Source organism: Pogona vitticeps, chromosome 2 (genome assembly GCF_051106095.1).
Source record: "Pogona vitticeps strain Pit_001003342236 chromosome 2, PviZW2.1, whole genome shotgun sequence".
In the NCBI taxonomy this organism is placed as follows: domain Eukaryota; kingdom Metazoa; phylum Chordata; class Lepidosauria; order Squamata; family Agamidae; genus Pogona; species Pogona vitticeps.
In genome coordinates, this window is record NC_135784.1 from 107,348,287 (window position 1) to 107,357,699 (window position 9,413).

The 9,413-nt window shown below is 42.6% G+C and overlaps 1 pseudogene across 1 annotated transcript; it reads right to left on the bottom strand.

Annotated features, from left to right (window-relative positions):
* Positions 1–6,007: 6,007 nt before the first annotated feature.
* LOC110086230 (tubulin alpha-1B chain pseudogene) lies at positions 6,008–9,173 on the bottom strand (annotated as a pseudogene). The gene is made up of 2 exons (XR_013540952.1): positions 9,147–9,173; positions 6,008–6,880 (listed from the first exon to the last, which is right to left on the bottom strand). The product of XR_013540952.1 is annotated as a tubulin alpha-1B chain pseudogene (transcript).
* Between the last annotated feature and the right edge of the window lie 240 nt (positions 9,174–9,413).

Here is a 9,413-nt window from a genome sequence, read left to right on the forward strand (position 1 = left end):
TTTTTTGGCCAGTGCCTTCAGTCCTCATGAATGCAGTTCACTGGGCCCTGGAGATATGAATTGGTGCAAAGTAATAAGGTGTTCCTTGACTATTTGTTTATCAATCTCAAGTTGCAGTTCTATTGCTTTCACTTGTACTTCACATTTAACTGGAGGTTAATAGACTGTCTTTCAGGAAAAGACTGAGCTGTGGTAGGAACGGAGCACTTTTGCCTTTATTTGTTGTCTCTTATCATTCTCCTGTCTCCACTGAGTAGCTAAGCTACTATTTCTTTTCTCTGTCTTTTGCTACACATGTACCTGAAGAATGATTTTTTTGTTGGTTTTAGCATCTCTTGCTAATCTTAGCTCATTCTTAGTGTTTGCCTTCCTACTGAAATTCTTTGCCAAGAATCTGAGCTCTTGCTTTCTGGCCTGGCCTTCCTTCCAGTTCCTCTATAGGTCTTTCTGATTACATGGTATTCTCCCTCAGACAGTTGCAGGAGAAATGCAGGGAACAACAACAGCCATTCTTAGTGGCCTTCACAGATCTCACAAAGGCCTTTGATTTGGTTAGCAGGGACGGCCTTTTTAAAATACTTCCCAAGATTGCATGTCCATCTCGACTCCTTAACATCATCAGGTACTTTCATGAGGAAAGGAAGGGCACTGTAGTTTTTGATGGTTCAACATCAGAGCCCTTTGACATCCAAAATAGTGTGAAACAGGGCTGTGTCCTCACGCCGACCCTGTTTGGGATCTTTTTTGCTGTCGTGCTGAAGCACGCCTTTGGAACTGCAACAGAAGGTGTCTATCTCCGGACTAGATCAGATGGAAAGCTCTTTAATATCTCTAGATTGAGAGCAAAGACCAAAGTCCAGCTGAAATCCATGCGGGACTTCCTCTTCGCCGATGATGCAACCATTGTTGCCAACTCTGCTGAAGACTTCCAACAACACATGAATCGTTCTAGTAAGGCCTGCCAAGACTTTGGACTAACTATCAGCCTGAAGAAAACACAAGTCATGGGCCAAGGCGTGGACTCACCTCCCTCTATGCAGGAATTGAAGGTTGTCCATGAATTTGTGTACCATGGCTCAACGATCTCTGACACTCTCTCCCTAGATGTTGAGCTGGATAAATGCATTGGCAAAGCAGCTACCATGTTCTCAAGATTCACAAAGAGAGTATGGCTCAATAAGAAGCTGACAGCATAGACCAAGATCCGGGTCTATAGAGCCTATTTCCTGAGCACACTCCTGTACTGCAGTGAGTCCTGGATCTTTCATGCATAGCAGGAGAGAAAGCTGAACACATCCCATATGCTGGGCAAGGGTCTCTTCAAATTGGGAGAGGCCATGATGTATTTTTGGTATCATCTGGCAGGACAAATTTCCAAATAGAGTAGTCCTAGATTGAGCTGGAATTTTTAGCATGTATACATTACTGAAACAGCGATGTCTGCGTTGGCTTGGCCATGTTGTAAGAATGGCTGATGGTTGGATTCCAAAGGATCTCCTGTATGGAGAATTAGTGCAGGGAAATTGCCCCAGAGGGAGACCACAGCTGCGATACAAGGATATCTGCGAGCGGGATCTGAAGGCCTTGGAAATGGATCTCAATAGATGGGAAGCCCTGACATCTGAGCGTTCAGCCTGGAGGCAGGTGGTGCCTCACGGCCTCTCCCAATTTGAAGAGACCTTTGCCCAGCAGGCCAAGGCAAATAGGCAGTAACAAAGGCAGCAAAATCAGGGAGCTAGATGGGGTACAGATTGTATTAGTCCTCAGTGTGGAAGGGATTGTCACTTTCGAATTGGCCTTCTCAGCCACATTAGATGCTGTTCCAAGTCCTCCATGCAGAGCATGATACCACAGTCTCTCGAGACTGAAGGATGCCTATTCATGTTCCTAGGTCTTTTCTGAGCTTTTTGTGAAGCCACATGTGCCTATTTTTGGATCTGGCCCAACATGTGTTTCTATCCACATGTTGGGCCAGATCCAAATATAAGTGTTTACAACTGGTCTGGGAGAAGCAAATTTCCCCACCCCATCACTTCTCATTTATCCCCTGCCTCTATACTACAGGGGGCCAGGTGATTCTGCTAAATAGGGCAGGCTGTGGTACAGAGAGAATGGAGAATCCCTGACAATGTCCAAGTTTGTATAGATATCTGCTTTTCCCTCCCTCCCTCCCTGCCTGCTTGATTTATAATAATCTCTTAACCCTCTCTGTACCATTTTTGTCACTGTGCGGGGAGGGGCACAATTGCGGAGAAGAAGACAAGGAAACCTGTTTTTGTGATCCCAGCTGTGCACTCCTAAATCTGTTCTGACCCAATTTCATTTTCAATTATTATATGTTCTGAGCAGGACGTGAAACAGCTAATAAGCCTTCGCCATCTTCCACCTGCAAGTCATCAGTGGTCCTGACCTAATCATGCCAACAGTAATAGGGAACATTATTCTTGTCAAAATTATTGGGAGCAGTTGCAGCTATTCCCCATTGGTGCAGAGGGTCAGTCTGAAGGGATGTGTGGGGCACATATCCCTTGTCTTTGATAAAAGCAGGCCTTGTACTGCTTGTGATTATCAATTTCTTATTTTTCGTGAAGGGATGAGGTAGACTGTTACTTGATGTAGTTTGCTGGCCCCTCCCCATTAGACTGACCCTTTTCTGTCTTGTAAATTGCTTTGCTGTTGGTGTTTAATCCTCTTCTGCTTCCAGCAGCATCACTCTGTAAATGTTTTTTTTTAAGTTTGCAGTAGCTCAGCATCATTAGTTTTGTATGCAGTCATCCACACTTCTTTCAGTTTGGCATTGAAGAGGATTATACTCACGCCTAGGGAACTTCTAGATTCATCACTATGCCCAGAATGCATGGCAGTCACCAGCAGTATATACGGAGTGACATTACCAAGTCAGCCCAATTAAATAATACATTGAGTGACATATGACATCTGTGCATGTTTGTTTATAGCAACATAAAAATGTAGTCACCTCACTAATCTCACAGTTAGACATTTCCAGAATTGCACGGATGGGAAATAAATGACTCCAAACCCTTGATGGAGTACAGATGCATGAATATGTTCCCCCATTTCTGTACTGTGTGTCATCCCAATTACAGTATCAAAAGTGAAGAAACATTCCAGAAATGATTTGTGGAAATGAGCTAAAAGGCTGAATCGTATGGGAGACCACAAACTGACCAACACACTAGCAAAGCCAGTGTGCTATTGAATAGCACAGGTTCACTATCAAAAATCCCTTGGGGGATAACTGCTGGATAGTGGTTTAGGAGGAGCCAGAGGTGGCGGTTCAATTCTCCACTCTGCTTTCTTGACAGAGACTGGACTCGATGATCCATAGGGTCTCTTGCAACTGTGCAGTTCTGAGATGATTCCAAGATGATCAATTTGTGGAAATATTATTCATTTATTCATTTATTCATTTATTCATTTATTCATTTATTCATTTATACATACATACATACATACATACATACATACATACATACATACATACATACATACATACATACATACATACATACATACATACATACATACATACATACATACAGTGGTGCCTCGTTTAGCAACATTAATCCTTGCAGGAAAAACCATTGCTAAACGATTTAATCGCTAAGTGATTTTAAAAAGCCCATAGGAACACATTAAAACGCGTTTAATGCATTCCTATGGGCTAAAAACTTACCTGTAAGCAAAAATCCTCCATAGTGGTGGCCATTTTGGGTGCCTCTGAAGCGAGGCAAAACAGCGGTCGCCATTTTGTTTTTCTGACGGCTTTTTTTGGAACCGCCAATCAGCTGTTAAAAATGGGCGCTTTGCCATGATCGCGTCCCCGCAATCATCACAAAGCGATTTTTACCCATAGGGGCCATCGCTAAGCGATCGCTCTGGCAATGGCAAAAAGTCCATCACCGTAAAACAGAGCGATCACTAAGCGAGGCACCACTATACATACATACATACATACATACATACATACATACATACATACATACATACATACATACATACCCCACCTTTCTCCTCAAGAGGACCCAAGGCAGCTTACAATATTAAAAGCAAACAATATAAAGATGGGAAGGAGAGAATGTTTGTGTGTGTGGGGGGAAACAGACCAAGGGGGGAAAAACAGTGAAAAAACTTACCTGCATTCAGAATAGTTCAGTTCCTCTCCTATAGTTCCACTCAGTTTTAATTTTGGGTCTAAACTTACAATTCCAATAAAGATATCCAGGTACTTAATTTGAACACACCTTTTAGAGTGAACAGGTGAGAGGTAATTGACTTTTTATTAATTAATAATTTGTTTCTTTAAATATGATAAATTGAAAGCCTTTATTCATCTGTTCCTCAGACACACAACACTCACTGTGTGTATCATAGAAAATGGGAAACAAGCTAAACGCCTAGGCAGACAAAATGACAAAGAGAGGAATGTTCATGACTCAGCATACAAAAATATTCCTCTGTTGGGGACGATGTTGTCATTATTATATAAGAAAAGCCAAGAGTATCAAACTTGGGAATCTGGGTCAGCCAGTGCTTTCTACATTCAGCTACAAGGAAGAAAATATCATAGGGTTGAGTCAAGGGTTTGTCATACTTAGGCTTTCATCAATAAGACTTAAATTAGTTGTAACATAAGAACATAAGAAGAGCCCTGCTGGATCAGGCCAAGGGCCCATCTTGTCCAGCTTCCTGTATCTCAGAGTGGACCCACCAGATTCCTCTGGGAGCACACGAGACAACTAGATACCTGTCCCTTGATACCCCTCCCCTGCGTCTGGCATTTTGAAGTACCTTCCTGGAGATTATACATCCCTATCATGGATTGTAAGCTGTGATAGACTTTTCCTTCAAGAATCTGTCCTATCCCCTTTTAAGGGCACCTAGGCCAGATGCCATCACCACATCCTGTGACAAGGAGTTCCACAGACTAATAACATGCTGGGTAAAGAAGTATTTTCTTTTGTCTCTTTCTCACTCTCCCAACACTCAGTTAGAGCAGATGTCCCCTGGTTCTGGTATTTCATGAGAGGGAAAAGAGCTTTCTTCTGTCCTCATAAGGGAGGTGCCCCAGCCCAGTCATCATTTTAGTCTCTCTCTTCTGCACCTTTCAGTTTCACAGTGTCTTTTTTGAAGTGCAGCAACCAGAACTGTACACAATACTCCAGGTGCAGCCTTACCAGCATTTTGTACAATGGCATTATAATGTTGGCTATTTTATTTTCAATCCCTCTTTTAATGATACCTAGCACAGAGTTGACCGTCTTCACTGCTGCCACACACTGGGTTGATACTTTCATCGAGCTGTCCACCAGCACACCAAGATCTCTTTCCTGATCCGTCATGGACAGCTCAGAACTCATCAGCTGATAAATTTACATTTTCTTATATTGAAATGCATTTGCCATTTTGCCACCCACCCTCCCAGTTTTGAGAGATTCTTCTGGAGCTCTTCACAATCCTTTCTGGTCTTCACCACTCAGAAAAGTTTTGTGCCATCTGCAAACTTGGTCACCTCACTGCTTATCCCTGTCTTCAGGTGATTTATGAACCTATAGTACCTTACTTATGTCCCAATGATTTACATGGACTTCCTCTAAACCTGATTAAGTCTGTACCTAATCTACTGTTACATAATTTCAAACCATAGTTTCAGAAAAATTATGCTGCTATGTATGGGAGAGTGTCTATGGCTGGTCCAGTGTCTCTCAGATTCTGCTCTGGACCCCATACTCCACATTTTTTATTTGTTTCTTTGAAAGCTTTTATTTCACAAACATTATTTACAAAGACACCTTCCCAATTTTTTTAAACCAAACTAAGTGTAATAGGCTTAATATACATTTTCATTCTCACCTTCTCTTCCAGTTGAATCCACATATATTTCCTCATAATCCTCCCCAAGATGACCACATTCTCTGAAGCTTTGAATAACTCACCTCTTTCTATCCCCTCCCCAACAATGCATTAGGTTGAATGCAGCAATGGCTGTGCTGTTGCTCAGCATACAGAAAGCATACTGTGCTTTGTCCTGAGGAGTGAATGGAGGCTAATAAATAATGTCAACCCACGGATGTCCACTACACAGTGTTCTATTTGGTCTTGGTTATGGCAATAGCTACACTGATGTCTTTGGAAATGGTATTTCCATTGTGCAACAAAGAGAAGACCATATATTTACCATGACAAGATTCACATGTCACCATCTGGTAAACCAGATCAAAGCAAATGTTGCTCATCTCAGCCAAAGAAAGTTGTTTTGGTAAGCTTTTTCAGAAGAGTTCATTGGGCCATAGGTGGCAAGAGAGAAATACTGTAAATATGGAAAGAGGACACCAGGTCCTATCAAATCTCTGTCCAGTACACCAACAAATCCCAGATAGTCTATGATGGAAGAAGGAATCTGTTTGATGAGATGGTTGAAGCTGGCTTAGGGGGAGTGCCTATGTTCCTGCAAAAGGTTGTATAATGTCCTCTTGTTTAGCATGAAAACACATTTGGAGTGTTCCAGGGTGGTGTGGATCACAATGGAATTACAGGGCTTGATAATAGTGGTGGAGATAGAAGGAGCTAGATAGATAAATTTTGTTTTCTAGCTTGTAGGGTTTGCTATAGTCAACAGACTGACACTCTACTAGCTGGGAAGTAATACCAGCGCTGTTGCCAACACCTATGCCCAGAAAGTTCTGGAGATCCATTTATTGGTCTGCCAACATCCTAATCCTGTCAACAGCCAAGACAATTGTCTCTTTGTGAGTGATGTAGTTGTATAATTGTTTGCAGCTTTTCCCTTGCCACTGATTATTTGTTTTGGGAGGAAGAGTTGGCACTTGATTCCAGTCAAGCCTAGTTGATTCCAAACCTACAAAGATATCCCTGAAAATACACCTGCCAAAATTGTCTCACTGAAGAATATGTTGAAAAGTTATTTCTTCCCATGATGGTCAGAGGAGGCACCTCCAAGCTGCCTATCCCATGTCCCCACCAAGAACACCAAGAGAAAGGTCAGCTCTAATGATCTTAATGATCAGGCAGGCTCATAGAGGGAGATACAGTATTTTAGATAACTTGGACCCAAGTAATTTAAAAGTTTATAGGTTAAAACAAGCAGTTTGAATTGTGCCCAGAAGCAGATCGGCAGCCAGTAGAGCTGCTGTAACAGGGGAGTTATATGTTCTCTGTAACCAGCTCTAGTTAACAATCTAGCTGTGGCATTTTGAACCCTTTGGAATTCCTGAACACTTTCGAAAGGCAGCCCCACATAGAGCATGTTACTTTAATCCAGCCAAGATGTTACAAAGATATGTGTCATCATGGCCAGATCAGACCTCTCAATAAATGGGTGCATCTGGCACACTACTTTTAACTGTGCAAAGACACTCCTGGCCACCAATGAAAACTGGGAATCCAGGCTCAGAGATGAATCCAGGATCAGCGTCAGACTGCACAGCTGTGTTTTCAGAAGGAGTTTAACCCCATCCAGCACAGGCTGAATCCCTGTGGGGGTGCCATTCCCAAGTTTGCTAAACTGTTGGCTTGGCTTAATCTACAGTAGAGAGCAACCCCCCCTGGATGACGTCACAGCTGCTTCTGAGGGGCATGACTGCCCACCATTCTTCTTCTTTCTCATAGGTGCTAGAGAGCTTGCATAGAGCCTTTCCTTAGGCCAATTATAATGGCATGATGTAACCACTGTCCTATCTGAACTCTGTAACCTATCTGTATACTGTCCACTGTCTGTGAGCTTGTAAGGTTAATAAAAGCACAGTCCTCCTGGGGGCAGGGCAGAATTCATTGGGAACCCATTCGGTGTTATTCTGCCTCTTCTACTAGTTGCCCACCAGGAGCACTGCTGGCAGACATCCCTGTATGTGTGGCTGACTTCTTTAACTTCTATCTCTAAGAGACTATTCGCTATCCTAAATATCTGGTGATCATCACAAAGCCCATCAGCCTTCTCATTTCGTGACTTCAACAAATCCCTATTCCTTCATTTTGCCTTTTGACTGACCAGGAGCACCTCTGTCTTGTCTGGATTAAATTTCAGTTTATTTGCCCTCGCCCAGTCCATTACTGACACCAGACACTGATTTAGAACTGAAACAGCTTCCTTAGATTTAGATGGAAAGGAGAGATAAGTTGAGTGTCATCAGCATACTGGTGACACCAAACTCCCGACAACATCTCCCAGCAGTTTTGACAGAGTTGCAGTATACCAGGTGTGCCAGGTGACACTAACAAGTAGAGTTTCCCAGATTTATGAAGTAACCAGGCAAGGAAACAGTACTGATAGCAGAAATAATTGTATTGAGTCAAGTACGTTGCAGGATATATACATACACATACAGCTTTGTCCTTGTTTCAGTCTGGTGGTCAACGTTAGGAAGAACAACCTTCAGAACATGGCCAAAGAGCCCGAAAAACCCACAACAACCATTAGATCCCGGCCGTGAAAGCCTTCACAAATATAATGCCTTACTTTCTCTGCTGTTAGTCTCCATTATAGTTTTGGATTATGCCAAGAGTTTAAGAGCCAGAATTAATGGTCTAGAAGGTTTTTGGCTTTAGTTGTTCACTGCACCTGTGTCCAGTAAACATTTGGTATCTTCTGGGAATAAACTCTGAAATATGCTGTTTTGAACTTAATCCTGAGAGAAGATCCCCATCAAAGACTAGTGCAAGCTACTTCCATCTTGATTTGCAAACAATGATATGAGCTGTGGGTTGGAAGTCTATCTTTCAAATTTTGCTCCAGCCACAAACTTACCGAATGAGTTTAGTCCAGAGATGGGGGATATGTAAACCTCCAGATATTTGAGGCTGCAACTCCCATCATTCCTCACCACAGGCTGTACTGCATAGGGGAGATAGAAAGTATAGACCTCCCCACCCCCTCCCTGAACAACTCACCTATTCCTCTCCTCTTATATGCCGACGATGCTGTCCTTCTATCTCTCTCTAAGCATGGTCTCCGCAAGCTGCTCTTAACTTTCCAAGAGTACTGCCTCATAAACCATTTATCTATTAATTCTGAGAAGACAAAAATTCTAGTCTTCTCCAAATCATGGACTCCATCCCAATGGAAAATACTAAACCTTAGCTTTCAGCAAGTACCATCCTTCAAGTACCTCGGAGTTACATTCCACTACCGTCATTCTTGGTTACTCCATCGTAAATCTGCCATATCCTCAGCTCTTCTATCTCAAAACGCCATAGCTAGATTTTTCTTTAACAAAGGCAATCAGTTCATCCCTGCTGCTCTTCAGGCATTTAAACTCAAATCCATTCCTCAATTACTGTACGGAGCACCTGTTTGGATCGAAGTCGCCAATTCCGAACTGGACCGCCCAATCTCTAGATTTCTCTGCAAGATCTTGGGGATTCCCAACCTAATT